Raw genomic sequence first — 15,327 nt, forward strand, 5'->3', positions numbered from 1 at the left:
TGTTGGAAAAAAGTTCTCCTTCCATGTGTGGCAATGAATGCTGCTGCCTGGTGTTAGGAGGATTTGACAGAGGGGAAGGAACCTGAAGGCCTGGAGAGTAGAGTGTAGGGAGATGGGGGAAGGAGAAGGCCAGGGAAAGAAGAGAATCTGAAAATCACCACACTTCCTTTTCCATTTCCCACCCCATGAGATCACCCAGCTAGCCTGTACCTTGGAAATGTCCAAATGACACCTTAGGGAGAGAATCATGGGCAGCAAATCAAAGCCTTGGGTGTTTTATCCAAGAGACATGAAAGGAACTGTAATGATCAGGTCTGATTAATCTTTATGCAGAATCGAGAATTTAGTTATTCTCCCCTCCACCTGCTGACCAATCACTAAGAGACAGGAGGAAGTTAAAGACAAGTGTGAAAAAATATAGACAAGCAACAGAATCCAGATATTCTATGCACATTTGTAATGTTTTAATTATATTCTGTGATCGTGCTATATCTAAATCAAATTATCTCAATCCCATGTTTAAAACCCTTAATGTCTTTCCCTTAATATAACACATCAATTCTTAAAATGCTAGGTCTATGATCTACAGAATCCGCCCTTTGCTTATTTGAATGATATGATCTTGCTCCAGCTTCTGCCTGGGTCACAAGGCTCCAACAGATATTTCAATTCCTTAAATGTGCCAAACACCTGGCAGCACAGGGTCTGCCTGGAGCTCTCCCTTTTCCATTTTCCACCTGTCTATTCTAACTTATCCCCCAGTGCTTACCTGAAATGCTATTTTCTATGACTTTCTCTACAATTTCACGATCTTTAATGGCTCTTGCCTCATCATCATTATTATTTTTTGGCATTCTCTCCTTATCTTCCTACTATGATAATATTCTGTAATTATACGCTTATTTGTGGACATCTGTTTCCTGTCTGTAATTCCACGTGTTTGGGACTGAACTCATTTTATTTATTCACCACTACCTACTTAGGGTCTGACACATAATAGATATTTTATATTTTTAGAGAATTACAGCTTTAAATGTTTTTCTTTTCATGAAAACTAAGATAAATTGTTTTCAAGGCAGCTTTGATAGCTGCTTTATCACGCCTCTTTAACTGTAACATCAACATACTGTAGTTATTTGTTTGTATCCTTTAGCACTGTTAATAGTGTCTGGTCTGGTTTTAACCTAAGTGATTTCAACCTCTAATAAAGTGTCTCAAGCAAACTGGATTTTTAAATTTATATAAAGTCTTGTTAGTAATGAGAGTAAAAGAAAGATAAGAAATTATGAATTACAACGAAATGAGGGCTATTTCCATTCCCACCACTGACTCACTAGTATCACTTGAGATTTTAAACACCAATAAGTGTTAGCTGTGCTTGTAAGTCCCAGAAAAAAAGATGCTATGTAGATAAAAGGGAGTGCAATTAGCAATTCTCCTGTGATGTTAATATAATGTTTTTTCGTTTGAAGAAAAGAAAAAGAGTGCATTTCAATGTATTAGGATATAATTGGTCAGCTCAAAGCCTAGCTGGGTTTGTTGAGTATTACAGCATTACGGTGAGATACAAGCATAGATTCACCCAAGACCTTGATGGTGAATCTTGGTGATTAACATCACAATGCCTCTGTGGGTGGCTCTGGAATTTAGCAGAACAAGTATCCAGTGTGGGGTCACAGAGATTCCGTTTGCCCCGCCCCCTCATTAGCTGTGTGAACTCAGGCAATTTGCTTAATTCTCTGAACTTTGGAGTCATCTGTTGCAAAATAGGGATACTTATAACCAACTTCTAAAATTGCTAATATATATGAAGCACTGGACATTCTGTCTTCACATAGTAGGTACTCAACTAATGGCAGCTTTTGTAAAGCCTAGAGCAGCTCTCAGCACACAGTGAGTGCATAAATACAGTGTGATGGAGAGTGCAGCCTCTGGGCCCTTATGTGGGCTGTACAAATAAGAAGCATTATGAGATCGCTTTCTTTTAACTTTTTATTATCTGGAGCATCAAATGAAGTGATTTTATTTTTATCTCTTCTCAACCCCACAGAATAACAACTAAACTGCTGACGCATTGATAAATGGCTATCTCTTGGGCATGTCTACTCAAAATGGTAAAGAACTTATTATTGAACTGGGGTCAAGCAAGCTGTTCTGCAGACGCCAGATGCTTAATATATATTTGTTAGTCAGTTAGCTGTCACCTTTTTTTAAACATTTATTTTTCAGATTTTAGCCTTTTAACTTTTCTCTTGGGATTCTCTGTCTCTCTTATACACTTTAGTTTTGCTTGTGCTCATTTTTTTTCCATTTAAAAATTTTGATGCTTTCTAATTCAACTCTATTTCAGGATCTTCCCTGTTGTTAAGACATAGATTAAAGAAAGTTCAATATCTTCTCAGTCAAATTATGCCAAAGAGACAAGTTATAATTACTCTGTACACAAATACATATTAAATAATCATTTTATATTTGAATATCCTAAGAGATCTTTAACTAATTAGTAACTGATATTAATTGTCCACCAGCTGAGAATTTACATAGTGTCATCAGTATGACCTGGCCAGTCACCTCAGTTGAGATGAATCATTCTGCATATGAGTATATGAATATGATAACATGCCGACATCAGCACTTGGAATTTAAAAATACAGACAAAATCTTAATCAAATACGCTAGTACTAATAGAAAATTCAGATGTACGACAAAGAAGTATTAGAGGCATTTTTCAGTGTATGTGTTGCTGACATGCCAGTTTCATCAGTGAGATGTGGTTATCAGGCATTTCCAAGGTAATTTATACAAAGCGCCTCTAACAGTGCCAGTTATCAGAGCTGAGTGGAACAAATATGCAATCAAAGTTTATTTATTTAGCTTGAATATATGAATTAGTTCCTGCTGTTTTAACAAGTATCCAACTGGCATTTGTTAGAATTAAATGGTGATCTCCAAGTGAGAAATATAGTCTGTTGGCAATTATTAGCATTTTATTGACCAATTTGTAGTCACTGAATAAAACTGAAATCAAACAAATGGATGTTTGTATGGTAAATAAGAATAAGAAAACAGAAAACCTCTTTCCCCTCTGGCACTGTTAATTCTTTTCAAGTCATTAACAAGGAAATATTAACGGGAAGTCAAAAGAAATAACCCACCTATCAGTTTTAGCATTAGCCCCCAGAGGGCACAGAGCATAAACTCAATTCTTAAGTTTCTTAGAGGTTTCCAACTCCTATCTTGTATTTGGGAAACAGTGTCCTTAAAATTAACAGAATTGAAATGTGCAATATTTATGATCTCTAATAAAACTTGTTTTCATTTTGTTTACATAGCTAATGTTACAAAATTTTGCATAAATATTTGAGTTCTTATTTTCCCAAGATGTTCACAATGCTTCATTAATATTTTCCCTAATAATTTTTTCCCTGTTTGGGGATACCACAAGGACATACAACTGTGTCTCCAGCATCTTTATATTTCCTTAATGGTAGAGAATTTAGAAGGTTTTGCATTCTTGAGGTGAAGTGGGGACCACAGCAGTAATGTTTTTTAGAATTACAACGGGGCAAGTAAAAGAAAGGAAGAGGAAAGAAAGAGAAAGATGGACAAGGTCAGGAATTCATAGCGAGCACTTCTTTCACTAGAAACATTACATGTGTCCTCTCACTTTCTCCTTGCACTTAGCATGGCCAAAATACAGTGCTCAAATTTTAACAATAAAACAGATGAGGCCTAGATAGCTTGTGTAATTAGTCAGACAGCCAGCAATTCCAGTAGAGGAAGGGCTTGAACTCGAGTCTCTCTCAAGCTGTAGCACATACTTCTTCACTCCATCCTGGATGGCCAAGACATCTCAAAACTCTGATGAATATTTAGCAGCTTCCTAGATACTGTGTACACAGAGATAAAGCCTTATTGTGAAAGTAGCAGATTGCAAAACTAAATTTACCTTCCCACCAGCTCTCTTAGGATAAGTTTAGAGGGTAGTTGGGAAAAAGCAAGGCCCTGAGATGCGACCTGGGGTTAGTTGGACAGACTCAGATGAGGCTGACAGTTTGAACCCTGAAATCTGTTTGGACCTTTCTGATGGAGCAGATGCTCCTACCATCCTACCTCTCAACCACTCATTCCTGCCTAAGAGAACCAGTCCTCTCTCACGCTAAAAAACAAACAAACAAAATAACAAAACAAAACAAAAAACTTTAAATGATGTTGCCTGGTGCAGACACTACATAAGGAGGTGCTGATTTTCTTCAGTATATACTCCCAACATCCCTCATTGACTCCATGCTCCAGATGACAATTCAGACAGATAAATCAGGGCTTCCTCCAGGAGGGAATTGCTTCTACACCACGACAGTCATCATCTTGTGGGAAATTCTCTTCACTAAGGTATTAAGGAATACGTTGCTGAGGACATCACTCGAATTTATGAAAAGGGCTATAGTATTGTCCTCTATAGGCTGGAGAAGACAGTGAGCTCTGGCTGCAATGGAATTAGGCTCCCCAGGGGAAATGATGGGATGCCAGAGTAGTAGAGGTCAGGTATTGGCACGTAAGCTTTAGAGATATATGGGCACAATTACCACAATTAGCCACCGAGGTCTAGCAGTGGCTCATTATTCCCAGGGCTCTGGGAATGAACTATCTTGGCAGCCTTCTAATGTGCAGAAATTTTCCAGGTCTGCTGAGTAAAAACGAGACTTGAAATACTGTACTGGGGTTCATGGCCTCTTATTCAATTCTGAAACTTAAACTATCTCACAGACCCAGAATGACTTGATTGGCAGGGAGGCCAGCCTCCTTTGAGGAAAGACCCTCGAAAAGGGCCTCAGCTCTACTGTGTGTCTTCCTCCAAGTCCTCTCCAGAGGCTCTGATCCCTTAATAATGTGACTGAGAAAAAGCAAATAACCAGACCTTACGTGATTATTAGATACTGACTCTGAATGGAACCATGTGGTCCACGGGCCAATTAGGGACTAACGGAGATCAGGTGAGAGATGAAGTCTTGGCAAAGTCAATCTTACACTAAATTCGTTGGAATTGTTTTGCCTGTTATTTCCCAAGTTCTGAAATATTTAGAGTAAATATATATACTTAGTAACTGGTAGAGTCCTCATATTGGTTCTCTATGCTATGGAATGAGAGCTATTACTGTAGAAATGGTCCAAACAATTTCCTCTCATGGTGTATTTCCCCAAGATAATAAATCAAAAGATACTAAATCAAAAGTAATGTGGCATTCCTGGTGGGTACTGCAGACATTAGGGCCACCATCAAGGACTTAAGAGATACCAGAGTGGATATTTCTATTTTATACCCATTTAGCTTTCCTGTTTGCTGAAAAAGTTAGAGGGATCTTGGAGAAGGACTGTAACAACCTTAAGCAGATAATACAACAATTGTCTCTGCTGTTCTGCACACGATATCTTCACTGGAGCAAATGAATAGATTCCCAGAACCGTGGTATGCTGTTACTCTAAAAAACACTGTCTTTAACTGCCAGCTGATTAACATAATCAGAAACAGGGTGTCTTTACCTATCAGGGACAGCAGCACTATTTACTGTCTTTTTCAGTGCTATGACAATTCCTTAGCATTCTGTTATAATCCAGTATGGAGGAACCTTCTTTGTTTGTTTGTTTGCGTGTAGCATTCCATAGGCTACACACTGATCCATTGTAGGATGTTAACTGAAACAGGCAAGAAGGAAGTCAGAAGCACCATAGCTGCTTTAGGAAGACACATGCAGTCCTGCAAAATCTATAAAGTTTCTTGGGGTCCCCTAGGTGGTGCATGTCTGGGGGTACTCTCTTAAAGTGAAAGACAGCTGCTGCACTTTCACTAACCTCCAAAAATAGGCATGATGCTTGATTAACCTCTTTAGATTTTGAAGCAAATCTACACAATATTTGGATATGTTTTGATCTATTTATCAGGTAGCCTTTTAAGGCTGCAGTTTTGAGTGGAGCCCAGAGCAAGGGAAGGATACACAGCAGGTCTAGGCTTGCAGTGTATGCTTTCCTGAAATAACGGACCTTATGACGTGACAGGCACAATGATCCTGAAAGTGGCTGTGGTCGACAGAGAGACTTGTGAGGTCTCTGGCAAGTATGAGGATAACAGCAGAGACTCTCTTGGGTTTTAGATTAAATTCATGCCCTATTCTGCCAACAACTATACATACTCCATTTGAAAAGCAGCTCCTGGCATACAACAGGGTCCTGGTAAACTCTGAATGCCTAACCAGGGGACACCAAGTGATCTTGCCACTCAAGCTGTCCAAAATGGAAAATAAAAAAAAAAAAGAAAAGAATAGGTGCTGTGAAGTACAGCGCTGAGGGGTGAAGCTGAGATGTGCTGATTATTCTAGGTTTGTTCTTTCAGTTCAGTTCTTTCCTCTTCTCCACCCCGTTTTGTGCTCCGAGAGACAAAGAGTATTCTCTGGGCTCCCTTACCCTGTAGCTTCCAGCTGTGTTTGGTCAATGGGAAGCAACAGAATGGAGGGCAGTAGGAAGCTGAGTGTTTATTCATTCCCTATACTGAGCTCCTTCTCTGCTGAGCTGAAGTTGAGCGGTAGTTGGATTACTTTCTCTAAGGCCACAGCTCCTTTTCCTATGGCCATAGCTCTAAGTTCCTTGGAACAGCCTAAGGATAGTGTTGGCGTGCCCTTGTCGCTTGTCCTTGGGATCTTCACCATCCTCTTTAGTTGCTCTTAGCCTTCCCCACACCTCTATAAATAGTTCAACTCTTAACTATTATTCCTTTGGATATGCAATCATTTTCCTCCCCCAGAAGAATTGACAGAACCAAAAGAGGACCCTGGAAAAATATCAGGTCATATTTATGGACTTTTTAGTAAAAGATAAATCAAATCTATCTTTTTTAAAGACTGTTATTCTGGGGTTTTCTATTATAGGCAGCCAAGCATAATCCTCAATGCCATAACTCTTCGCTTTGATAACTCCTTCTCCCACTTGTCTGCAAAGTGCTGCTTTACTGGCCTCATCCCAGCATCCACTGTATCCCGCGGACGTGTCTCCTTCCTCTGAATGTCAACGGATTCAGTGCCTTCACCACTCACTTTGGGCTGAGAATATCTAAAGGTATCATTATCTACCATTCCTGTACCATCCACCGTCCCTCAACCAAAATGTAGGAAACATGCCCTGAACTCTGTCTGTAATCAATGTTTGTTATTGATAAGAACGATACTTCCACCATTTATTTAGGAAGAGTCAAATTTCACAGCCTTCTAAGTGCAGAAGACTGATAGTTTAAGTATTTTCTTTATGGCTATAAGGCTATCTTATGACAAGCTGGGTTTTTTTCTGACTCTGCTTGGAAGGCGATGTGGAAGAATAGCATTGGGAGATGCTTAGTGAAGTAGGAAGAAGAGATATGCCAGAGCCCCAGGCCCTGCTTCCCCTTCTCCCATGGTCATGTGCCAGGCAGCCTTTGGGGTCAATAGCTCCCAAAGACCTTTCTGCAAGATGTGGGCCTGTCAACATCTGCTCAGTTGACTTGAGTGAAAGCGCCTCTTCCTTACCCACAGCTCTCCCTCCAAAAGCCACAGATAAGACCAGCAGCCTCTTACTGAGGAGTGATCTGGCCTGTGTGTGTCTGGAACATATCGCATGAGATTAGAGGCACTAGAAGGGCAAAGACTTTGCCTGTCTTGGGAGATTTTGTGTTCTTAGCTGCTAGACATGCCTGGCTCATAGCAGAAAGTCAAAGAAATGATTTCAAAAAAGTAATAAACAGATCTTCAAGACCTCACTCAAAGTCCAGCCCGGGGCTCCCCCGTGGAACCCTCCCTCCCACCATTCCTCGTCGCCTTCAGACACGCTCTACCCGATGGCCAGCTTTTACTCTTTGTGATTCCATAGTAATTTATATATGTTTCTCTCATGGCGTTTTTCATGCTATCTCATAATTTTAAATGCCTTTCCCACTAACCTATGTAATTATTAAGCACAGTAGCTACACAGCTTAGGCTCTGAATTCCAACTCAGCTACTTCATAGCTAGAAGATCTTACCTAAGTTACTTAACATCTCTAAGATTCAGTTTCCTTATTTGTAAAATGGATATATTTCATTCCTTAATGTATTTGTTATGCATGTATTTATTATGTGCCTAATATGTACTAGGCGCTAATGTAGTGAACAGTGATCAAATGAAGAGAAAAGAAAAAAAAAGGAAAGACATGAAAAAAAGGAAAGTAACGGGAAGAGGAGGCAAGGAAAGGTGGACAAAGTCGTTGCCCTCATGGAGAGTACATTCTAGATATAGGACATTCTAGATATAACAAACAATATAAATTCATATATTCATAAGTACTCCAAAGAAAATAAAGCTAGGTAAGGGAATAGACCTTGACAGAGCTGGCAGAGAGTCCTGGTAGTTATTAGAGAAGCTGATTTGAAGATTGACCCCCAAATCTTTAGAGTTGTGCACACATACTCTGTTTCTTCTTGATTTATGATAGGATTCCACTTTCCACCATCTTTAGAGTTAGGCATGGCCTAGTGACGTGCTTTGGCTCAGAGAGGAACTGCATGTGGAAGCTTTAGGAAGAGCCAATTAAGATTTGCTATGTCTCCTTTCCCCTGATGGAATTATTATGGAAACATTTATTGAGAAGGGGCCTCTTTCAGTTTAGGCCTTCTTGTTGACCCACATTGGACATCAGCCTGTGATTTTGAATATTTTACTTTAACACAACCTATCCTCTTCTTACTGATGCAGCCTTATCACAATGTCTGAGACTCAGAAAGCACTTGATAAATTCTTATTATCGTTATCATTAATTTTATTACAGTAACATTTATATTGCCAATATAGACACATAAGAGGGAGTCAATATCTTTCTCTTGAATAGGTACGAGTTTTAAGGCAATAATGTGCAAGTCTTTTGATCCTCCTGCACAAATAGGAAAATAAAGTCCAAGTTATTCAAATTACTGTCAGAGGTGGAGAATGGCAGCAGTTAGATCCAAAGAGGTCCCTCCAGTGGGGAAAATGAAACTTTACATCTTGAATGCTATTTTTCTATTGATTAGTAATATAAAACTAGACACACAATTTAGAAGTCATTTGGCTCAAAGACATAATAAATCTAATTATGAATGCCGAAAATCTTTAAAAATTAAGTATATAAGTAAAAAATGTTAACAAGTGAAATACTATTAGGAACAGTAAAATTTGTCTAAAAATGTCAAGATAAGCTAACAATGGTTATTTCTTTTGAGGCATGAAAATTAAATTTTAAAAGGAATAACTAAGTAACTTTAGAAAGAAATGTCAGTTTGAACTGAAATGTAGCTCTATTTCTCTTAAACTTTTCCAAGGGAGCTCAGGAAAAAAGTGTATAACTTCCTTTGGTGGCAGAAATTGCTAACAGCACCAGAGTAAATCTGCTGTTTGTGAAACATGTAAGGACAGATCTGGAGGGGGATGGCAATTCAAAACCCATCAGAGGCAATTTTCCAGTGGATCAAATTAAATCAAAGGAGAAAGCAAGTTTACTAGAATATAAATATAAATGATTAAATGAGAACTACATTTTCTAAAATAAGAATGTATCTCTTCAATGAATATTTCAGTGGTATCTACAAAATCAACTCCATGATTTAAAATTCTATAAATGAAATTCTAAGTATCCCATTTCTGATGCATCCTAGAAACTAGTGACTTGAGTATACTGTTCCTTTTTTAGAGTCCACTACCAACACAATAATAGCAGCAGCAAAAGAATTAAATTAAATTTATATTATATGTTAGTAGAATATAATTCACTTACAATAGTAGCTTAAAAGGCTTGATTTGAAAATGTGCAGGTAATGCTTTTTCAAAGTCATTGAAATAACTGATACAATTTACTCTGCTTTGGGAACTGAACAAGAAAAATTAATCAATAGACTAGGACACAGAGTTATACTGTACTTTTAATTTTCCCGTTATTTGACAAGACATGTTAACCTAAATAGAACAGATTTGTGAAACGTGTTCTAGTACGAATGAGAAATTTTTTTGTTCACTTTGGGATTTTTTTTCTTTTTCCCAAGCTCACAGTACTAATTATGTCACTATCAAGAGAAGCCTTAACCAATCAGCCAAGTTTCCAGCAAGCAATTTCTAGGAACTGCACGGTTCAATTTGCGTAAGTATTAAAATAAAATACAAACTCATGCACAAACTACCACATCAATAAAAACAATCAAATTCTTAAGTTTGTATCAATAAAAACTTATTTTAAATTGATTTATATGCCCTTTTCAGTTAGTAAGCAACTTTTAGATTTTAAAGTCGAATATAGTAATCTTTAAAGTAATAAACCATGATGAAAAATAATTATTTTTCAAGGGGAACTCATGCACATAGATCTTATCTTAAGTCATACATATACTACACATGATTTAACATACACACACATATATCTACGCACACATATTTACGTGTGTGTCGCTTAAATTTTATGATTTGTGTACCATATTGGAAACAATATAGACAAAATTTAAGCTAATTTGAACAGAAAAAAATCATATTCTCATTTGTTCTAAAGTGAAAATACAGATCCTGTCTTTTTGTTGAGTTCACTGAGACTGCCTTAAATGGCTTGACACTACTGAGTTATCAGATATAGTCAGACTCCTCTGAATTTTTTAAATGTATTAAAATAAAAGGCTCTTCCACTAACAAATTCCACTAGAATTATCAAATCTTCACCACTGAAGTTTAGTCATTAGGCAGATGGATGGGTTTTTACTCCTCCTATCATTTTTAATTGTCGTGGAATTACATTTATCCTCTCTAAACCAGTACAAAGTCTGCTCTTCTTGGTTCAGTTGAAAGGGATGCACCCTGGAAGAGATAAATTATTCCATTATCACCAAAACATTTATTAAACCTCCATATTCTTAGGACGCAGCACTGAGGGTTACAAATTGGAATTAATTTGGCTTAATTCCTGCCTTGTTGGAGGTTAGAATGTGTGATGTCCAGACAGCGATGATGGGGGCATTTTAAGATTATGCGTTAAGCATGCAGAAAGAGAGGAGTTAAGTAAGTTTTTACCATGAACATTTGCACCCTTGAGCAAAGTATATCATTGAACTGGGTGAAAAAGGAGACCCCAGGGAGATGCATGTCATGGTGATTCACAGCCACTCCACCAATCATGTAGGAAAGAACCCTGTCGAAATCCCAGGACTTGACTGAGTGCTGTTCAAATGAGAGCATGATAAGAAGGGGTAGGTGCAGTGGGATTTTCCTTAAATCTTCCATATCTCATCTCAGAAATTACTTAAGGGAAGGGATTGCAGCTTTCATCCACTCTACATATTTTCTGAATGCTTTATATGCTGTGGGGAAAAGGGGCTCAAATAGGAAATAAACTAGTTACAGTGTTGGCAAGCACCACAGAGAACCACACAAACTAGAGCAGAGGATACCTTCTATGCTGGTAGAGTTTTAAGTACATGTGTAGAGAATTATACCATTTTATACATCAGATATCCCTTATACACCAATATATCACTACTTCTCCTTTACTCCCCAGTTCTAAATGGTTATCAGATCTTATTAATTCTAACTCATCTCTATCTCTAAACCCATCTCTTCTTCACCGTTTTCGAAACAACCAACTTAACGTACACTGTTAATCTTTTCTTTCTAGATAATTGTAATAACCATTTTTCTTGATCTCTAGTCTCTGTCTATCAATCCTTTTTCCATAATAGGTCCACACTACTGACTTGAGGTTAAATTTTTTCCAAAAAATAAGTCTTATTATACAATTTTTATGTTAAAAATCTCAGAGCTTTCCATCAATTAGACAAAGAAATCTTGATTCATCAGATTAACAAATAATGACTCTGGTATATCAGTGTTTTTCTTCAACCACCTCTCGCTCACTCCCTTCCCATTTCCCCGTCTCAACCGCGGGTCTGAGAAATTCATTGTAATTTTTCATGTTTATCTATATGTGTATATATTATTCCTTCTGTTCAGAATACTGTTTTCTTCTCCACTTGAAGAGATCTTACTTCACCTCCAATACCAGGTCCAAATGTTGTCCTTTGTGTATAGTTTTCTGGTATGTTCCAAGGCAGCTGAGCCCTCCCTACTGTTTTACTGATGACGTTTTATGAGCCTGATTCTTCTGATATATGAGAGCACACACAGGGTCTTGTTCCTATATCCTCACTTGCCAGCAGTATCAATGAGTTAATGACATTCCTAATTACATCTTGGTTTTGATTTTCATAGTTCTTTCAAGCACATTGTTTCATTTTTTGCTTTCAATAAGTTTGTAAAGTATTATAAGTGGACATTGTTCCCCTATAACAGATAAGGAAATTGAGTATTAAAGGCAATAACTGAGAGTTTTACCTTTGTTTTAAATATTTGCTTTGTTTTGTTTTACCTATAGCTTAATATCTTTCCAGTATATTATAATCTTTGTTATATAAACATTGCATTTAATCCCACATGTGTATATATGTATGTGTGTGTGCATATATGTGTATTTTCCTCACTGTGGGGTAGAAAGAAAAATTACCCCTTTGTATGTACTTGACTTTCTTTGAACATTTGCTAAGGATCAGTATATTACAAACCAAAAAATCCCTTAGCCTTTATTTTTTTTATTTTGACTTTAACTTCATCATGACATAAACTATGGCTTGACAGATGATCCAACCAAGGTATTATAAAACATTTTTGATAGGTTCTTTAGGACAATGATTTATGAAATAATCATTGAGGTCCACCACTATGAGTGGAGTCTTAGTACAAAAGTTCAAATAGATCATATCCGTTGTGCACCTTAGAGGGGGGTAACCACAAATTTATTGTGATAATGTCTATGTCAGTCAGTGTGTTTTATTTTTTATGTAAAAGATTGACTATTAACGTAAGTGAAAACTTGTGATTAAGAGCCAAATACAAAAGGAACTATTTAATGTTGTCCCTACATTTCTATGTTGAAAATAAACCAGATTTAGCTTTCATCCTATGTGGAAGTGATGGGAGAAGAATAATATTAGCCAAACACACCAACTCATCTTTTTCCCCCCAAAACAGCAAGATTTAATAGAATAGATAGGGGAAAAACTGACAGGAAGAACAATCAGGCATTTTTAGGACTCTAAAAGGAAAGCAAATGACCAGATAACGGGTTTTATGGGATAATACTGTGTTTTCCCATCCACACAAAGCTATTGACGCAGCATTCCGTGGGGCACGTTGCTTCCGTTGCTCCTATAGAGGCTGCCATAGTTTTGTCCTGGTTCATTCACATTCAGTTGCCCAATCTCTATTTGTGTGCATAGCCCTGCTTTTATAAGCAGACGCCTGGAATCTGTTAGTGGCTTCTTCTGACCAATTGTGTTTGTACAAATATCTCTTCTTTTCTGAATGTTTAGAGCAAAGTTTGGTAAATAGCACAAGATTCAGGAGGGAAGACATAAATCAAAACTAAAATCATGATATCAACGCTTCGAACTCTTGCTATATATTTTGTCATTCTTGGGCCTTACTCAAATGGTTAATGAGACGCAAACTATTTGAAATGCATGTCTCTCAAATCTAACTGGGATGCAGCCACATCTGAGTAAAGAGCTATTAAAATGATGAAATCATTATATTGTATCCAAGGATAAAAGACATTGTAAATATCTAGTCTTTTACAGTCACAAACCACTTACATGGATGAATATAGTCTATTCATTGGTTTCGGGTTCTAATAGCATCCAGGAAATGTCAAATTCACATGCTGTCCCAGAACACAAGATTTAGCTTTTGGATTTTTAATTTGACTAAAAGATGTATAAAAGCACACAGCCATCCAGCTCCCTATTGGCTTCACATCTGTGTAGGATTATATGCAAACAATATTTGAGCTAGCATTGGCAGTCACATAGGTTCACTAACTTGAATGTAATTAATTGTATTTTTTTTTCTTTTAGATAGAGACAAAAAGAATGAAGAAAGACAATTTGGAGAAGAACTGTTTTCAGCAATAATCCTACATATGAGGTAAGGCTCAAAGTTGCCAAAACGGAATCTGGAAATAGAGATCCATTAGCCTTATGTCTAAAGTAAATCATAATTGTTCTGAAAATGATTAACGTTGGGTGACAGCCAATGTTCTTTGATAAAAAAGTACTTAGTCTGATTCTACAATTGAGTAGACAGGAAATGGCTCACCTTTTGGTAATGAATTAACTCTTTCGTAGAGGGCTAGAGCAGTTCCAAAATAGAAGCCACAAAAATGTCTAGGATACCAGGAAATTAAACAGAGTTTCCAGGGGTAGCAGACAGTTGCTCTTTTTTTTTTTTTTTTTTAAATCACTCTCTCTTATTCCTTTTACTCCTTTTTACTTTACTCCTTTTATTTATTGCTTTTACTCCTTTCTTATCTGCAGAGTTTGGTGGACAATGTACCTGCTCAATTTGCTTCTTAAAAATTCTCTCTGCTGATTCAGCTGCATCAGAGTGGAAGTTAGTAAACAACAGCATGACGGTCCTCCTTGGAGACTCTTCCTGCTTGCAAAAGTTACACAAAATATTTTTCAATACTTTGTAATAAAGTGGGATACAGGCAGAGCAAATTCCCACAATTCGTCAAATATAGTCATTAAAATTGTAATAAGATCTTGAGATTTCCCAATTCTTGGAATGCAAAAAGCTACTAAGCTGCGTCTCTGTCATCATATGGTGTATTTAAATGCCTCTTTTAGGCACACATCTCCCCATTCCACACCACACTCCCTATATGCAACGTTGCCAAGCCCAGGCTCGTCCTTCCCTTGGGTATAACTTAAATCCATCTAGAAAATGATTTGATCTGCAGAATGCAGATCATTTTAAGCTGGAAAGAAGGACAAAGCCTCAGAGACAGCTCAGAATGTGGTTATAGTAGTCCAAGTTAAAAATGACCAGAGCATCAGCAAGGGATTTGGCTGCTAGACTAGTGTGGTTATTAATGGACAAATACTCTTTCCTCAACTGGGGAACTGCTTCTACTCCTTGTGGTTATGGGAATAGGAAATGGAAGGAAACAACACTTACTGGCAGACACATTACTGACCCTGCAGAGGCAGCAAGAATAATAAGCAGAGAAGGTTTTAGAGAAGAGAGTCCTGCCAAGCAGAATAATTGTGGCAGGAAGTGCAGGATTCCTTGGACGTGATGGTGACTAAGGTGGATCACCCCCTTTCAGGGTAGAATGGATCAACCAAATGGGCTGGTGAATCAAATCATCCTAGAATGTCAAAATCACTGAGTAAGAAGCAAAGGCATCCAGATTCCTGTCCATTT

The 15,327-nt window shown here is 37.5% G+C and overlaps 1 long non-coding RNA gene across 5 annotated transcripts; it reads left to right on the forward strand.

Annotated features, from left to right (window-relative positions):
- The first annotated feature begins 1,660 nt into the window (after window positions 1-1,660).
- LOC102148577 (uncharacterized) lies at window positions 1,661-14,661 on the forward strand. 5 transcript variants are annotated; one of them, XR_002811196.2, is made up of 7 exons: window positions 1,703-1,837; window positions 2,051-2,114; window positions 5,330-5,467; window positions 6,921-7,107; window positions 10,071-10,165; window positions 13,974-14,043; window positions 14,433-14,661. It is a non-coding gene; the product is annotated as an uncharacterized lncRNA (long non-coding RNA). The 5 variants fall into 5 exon arrangements; XR_002811197.2 differs by having other exon boundaries at window positions 1,718-1,841; XR_002811195.2 differs by lacking the exon at window positions 5,330-5,467 and having other exon boundaries at window positions 1,661-1,841.
- Window positions 14,662-15,327: the final 666 nt, after the last annotated feature.

This window comes from Equus caballus, chromosome 10 (assembly GCF_041296265.1).
Source record: "Equus caballus isolate H_3958 breed thoroughbred chromosome 10, TB-T2T, whole genome shotgun sequence".
Taxonomy (NCBI): domain Eukaryota; kingdom Metazoa; phylum Chordata; class Mammalia; order Perissodactyla; family Equidae; genus Equus; species Equus caballus.